Source organism: Myotis davidii, unplaced genomic scaffold (genome assembly GCF_000327345.1).
Source record: "Myotis davidii unplaced genomic scaffold, ASM32734v1 scaffold3836, whole genome shotgun sequence".
Classification (NCBI taxonomy): Eukaryota; Metazoa; Chordata; class Mammalia; order Chiroptera; family Vespertilionidae; genus Myotis; species Myotis davidii.
In genome coordinates, this window is record NW_006286982.1 from 21,940 (window position 1) to 26,807 (window position 4,868).

At 36.1% G+C, this 4,868-nt stretch overlaps 2 pseudogenes; both read left to right on the forward strand.

The window, feature by feature from the left end:
- Window positions 1–1,036: 1,036 nt before the first annotated feature.
- On the forward strand, window positions 1,037–1,780 carry LOC107182320 (annotated as a pseudogene).
- Window positions 1,781–1,812: 32 nt separating this feature from the next.
- Window positions 1,813–3,576, forward strand: LOC102759640 (annotated as a pseudogene).
- The last annotated feature ends 1,292 nt before the right edge of the window (window positions 3,577–4,868 follow it).

Genomic DNA, 4,868 nt, shown 5'->3' on the forward strand with positions numbered 1-4,868 from the left:
CCAAGCCAGTAATGCAAGAAATGCTAAAGTGATTGTTGTAAAAATAAGAAAAAGAAAAGGAAGAAGGTACACAGGCATAAAGAATAAAAATGACTACAAACAAGTACTTATCAATAATAATGTTAAACGTAAATGGATTAAATGCTCCAATCAAAAGACATTGGGTGGCTGGATGGGTAAGTAAAATAAGACCCATACATATGCTGTCTACAGGAGACCCACCTCAGAACAAGGGATTCACACAGACTGAAAGTGAAGGGATGGAAAAAGTTTTTCATGGAAATAGAAATGAAAAAGGAAAAATCTGGGGTAGCAATACTTGTATCTGACAAAATAGACTTCAAAGTTAACACCATACCAATAGATAAGTAAGGCCACATCATAATACTAAAGGTATTGAAATAAGAGGATACAACTCTGATAAACATATATGCACACAATACAGGAGCACCCAAATACATTTAAAAAAAAACTTCTGGAAGATATCAAAAAAGAGATCAACAGAAATGCAATTATAGTAGGGGACTTTAATACCCTATTGGCATAAATGAATAAATCTTCTAGACAAAAAATTAACAAAGAAACAGCAATCCTAAACGACTCATTAGATCAGATGAAATTAATTGACATATTCAAAATATTTCACCCCAAAGCGACGAATATACCTTCTTCTCAAGTGCACATGGGACATTTTCAAAGATAGACCACATATTAGGACACAGGGTAAGTCTCTACAATTTCAAGAAGATTGAAATCATATCAAGCATCTTCTTGGATCACAATGCCATAAAATTAGAAATCATCTAAAATAAAAAAATAAAAAATTGGAAGCTAAATAGCATGCTATTAAACAATGATTATGTTACCAAAGAGATCAAAGAAGAAATAAGAAACATTCTGGGAACAAATGACAATGAAAACAAAACAATGCAAAATCAATGAGACATAGTGAAAGCAATCCTGGGAGGGAAGTTCATAGGCCTACCTCAAAAAAGAAAAAAGAAAAAATGGTAATAAACTATTTAACCTGCTCGCACCTATCTTCTGCGCAGCCTGGCAATTTGCCTTTTCCCCATCCTCCAGCCTATGTCCATGGCTGCCACTGCCACCGAGGAGCCCTTCCCCTTCCACGGCCTGCTGCCCAAGAAAGAGACTGGGGCAGCATTTTTTCCTCGGCTGCTACCCGAAGTATGAGGGTTAGGGGGTGCTCATCGCTGTCCTAGACACAGGGGTTGACCCTGGGCCCCCGGGCATGCAGGTTACACCTGACGGAAAGCCAAAACTTGTTGATATCATTGACACAACAGGAAGTGATGATATGAATACTGCTATAGTAGTAGAGCCAAAAAATGGTGAAATTATTGGCCTTTCAGGAAGAGTGCATCAGATTCCTGCAAGCTGGAAAAATCCTTCAGGCAGATATCATATTAGCATAAAAAATGGCTACGACTTCTATCCAAAGGCTCTCAAGGAAAAGATACAGAAAGAACTGGAAGAAAAAACCTGGGACCCTGTTCACAGAATGGCCCTGGCAGAAGCTTGTAGAAAACAAGAAGAATTTGATGTTGCAAACAATTGCCTTTCTCAAATAAATAAACTAATCAAAGAGGAGCTTCAAAGTCAAGTGGAATGGCTAAATTCTTTTGAGAAAAAATATAGTGATCCTAGCCCTGTATATGACTGCTTGGTATGGCACGATGTTGAAGTCTGGAGAGCCTGCATTGATTTGAATGAATATGGGGACTTGAGTAAATCTACTGTATTGAGAAACTACAAATAAGCCAAGAATATAGCTCTTTTGGCACAGCTGCGATGGTGCATTTTGTTGAGGTTCCTGAGGGAGCAACATGGGCTGAAGTTACAGTGTGTTCTTGTTCTTTTGAGGTGTTGGCCAAGTTTATTCTTTGTGCAGTACAATTTGTGAAGCAAAGAGCATATCAAAGCCATAAATTCTATAAGTTTGTTCCCTTCCAGAAAAGGGAACACTAACCGAAGCTTTTCCTGTCTTAAGTGGGAAAGCAATTTAATTTTGCATTGTCCTTTGGTGGGCTAGTCTTACTGATGTCAATATTGATTATACCATTTCTTTCCATATGATAGTGTGTACCACTCCTCAGTTAAACATTCATGCATCAGAAGGAATCAACCATTTTGATATTCAGTCCTCCTTGAAATATGAAGCTCTGGCTCCCTGCATAACTTTGAAGAGCTGGGTCCAAACACTATACCCACTGAGTACAAAAATAAAACCTTTAGGATCAAGAGATGTTTTGCCAAATAATTGTCAACTTTATGAAATAATCCTTACCTATAACTTTCATCCAAAAGTGGGGAAGTAACTCCAAGCTGCCCACTACTTTGTGAATTATTATATGAATCAGAATTTGACCGCCAACTGTGGATCATCTTTGACCAGCATAAAAGACAAATGGGTTCAGGCGATGCCTATCCACATAAGTATTCCATGAAACTGGAGAAAGGAGATTATACAATTTGTCTACAGATTTGTCATGAGCAATTCAATGATTTGAAGCATCTTAAAGATCTTCCATTTATTGTTTTTTACAGGCTGTCTATTACCTCGAGCTTAGATATTCATGAAAATCATAGCCTTGCACTTCTAGGAAAAAAGAAGTCGAGTAATTTGATATTGCCACCCAAATATAACCAACCATTCTTTGTTACTTCCTTACCTGATGACAAAATACCTAAAGGGGCAGGACCTGGATGCTACTTTGCAGGATCCTTAACATTGTCAAAGACTGAACTTGGAAAGAAAGTGGATGTAATCCCTGTTCATTACTATCTAATATCTCCACCAACAAAGACTAAGAATGTCAGCAAAGATAAAGAAAAAAAATTTAGAAAAAGAGAAAGATTTCAAAGAAGAGTTTACTGAAGCATTACAAGATCTTAAAATTCAATGGATGACAAAGCTGGATTCTAATGACATTTATAATGAATTGAAAGAAACATATCCTAATTATCTTCCTCTATATGTTGTACAACTTCATCAGTTGGATGCTGAAAGGAATGAATGAAAAGACTTAATGAAATTGTTGAAGCTGAAATTGCTGTGATTTCTCATATAGATTAAATGGCCCTAGCAGTTTATATTGCTATGAAGACTGACCCCAGGCCCGATGCAGCTACTATAAAAAATGACATGGGTAAACAAAAATCCACCCTCTTAGATGCCCTGTGTAGAAAAGGATGTGCCCTGGCTGACCATCTTCTTCAAGCACAGGATCAAGATGAGCTGTTTCAAGTGATGCAGGAGGAAGCGAAAAAGAAGAAAGTACTTTGGATTCTCTGACAGAAACTTTTTGGGAAACTACAAAATGGATTGATATTTTTGACAATAAGGTTTTGACATTTGGATACAAGCATGCATTAGTAAATAAAATGTATGGGAGAGGCCTTAAATTTGCAACTAAACTTGTGGAAGAAAAACCAGCAAAAGACAACTGGAAAAAATATATTCAACTGATGAAATTACTTGGATAGACCCATTGTGCATCTTTTACTGAAAACTGGCTCCCCATCATGTATCCTCTTGATTATTGTGTATTCTAAAATGAGAACCAAGACTTCAATTGTTATTTATTGTCTAAAGTTTTACATATGTCTCCTTTTTCCCCAATTGACCCTCCCCCCCCAGCCATCCTGCCTTTGGCAAGGCCCCACCACCCCAGAGTCTCTATCCATTGGTTATGCTAATATGGCATGCATACAAGTCCTTTGGTTCCTCTCTAACCACCTCTCTTTCCTTTTGCCTCTGTATCTGTTATTGTTCATCAAATTCTGTTGATCATTATATCCTACATATGAGTGAGATCATGTATTTTTCTTAGAAAAATACAAGCGTCCAAAACTCAATCAGGAAGAAGAAAAAAAACACCGAATAGGCCAATAACTGCCTATGAAATTGAAGCAGTAATAAAAAATTCCTCCAGCAAACAAAAAACCCAGTCTGGATAGCTATACATTGGAGTTTTAGCAAACATTCAAAGAAGAACTGAAACCTATCCTCAGACTATTCCAAAAAATTCAATAGGAAAACACACTTCCAAGCTGTTTCTATGAATCCAAAATTACCCTAATTCCAAAACCAGATAAAGACACTAAAAGGAAAGAGAGTTACAGGCCAATATCCCTAATGAACATAGATGCTAAAATCCTGAACAAAATTCTAGCAAATCGGATCCAGCATTACATTAGAAATATCATACACCATGACCAAGTAGGATTTATTCCAGGAATGCAAGGATGATATAATATCTACAAATCAATAAATGTGATAAATCACATAAACAAAATGAGAGATAAAAATCATATTAATTGATGCAGAAAAAGAATTTGACAAAATACAATACCCTGTCTAGATAAAAATTCTCAGCAAAGTTGGTATAAAGGGATCATATCTCAACATAATAAAAGCCTTATAAGATAAACCTACAGCCAACATCATACTCAATGTGAAAAAACTAAAACCATTTTGCCTAAGAACAAGAACAAGACAGGGATGTCCACTCTCACCACTCCTGTTCGACATAGTACTGGAAGTGCTAGCCATAGTGATCAGACAAGAAGAAGAAATAAAAGGCATCCAAATTGGAAAAGAAGAATTAAAACTGTCATTATTCACAAATGACTTGATATTGTACATAGAAAACCCTAAAGACTCCATTAAAAAATTACTAGCCTTAATAATTGAATTTAGCAATGTAGCAGGATATTAAATTAACACCCAGAAATTGATGGCATTTTATACACCAATAATGAAGTCACAGAAAGAGAAACTAAAAAAAAAAAAATCCAATTTACCATTTCAGTAAAAATTAAGATACCTAGGAATAAACTTAACT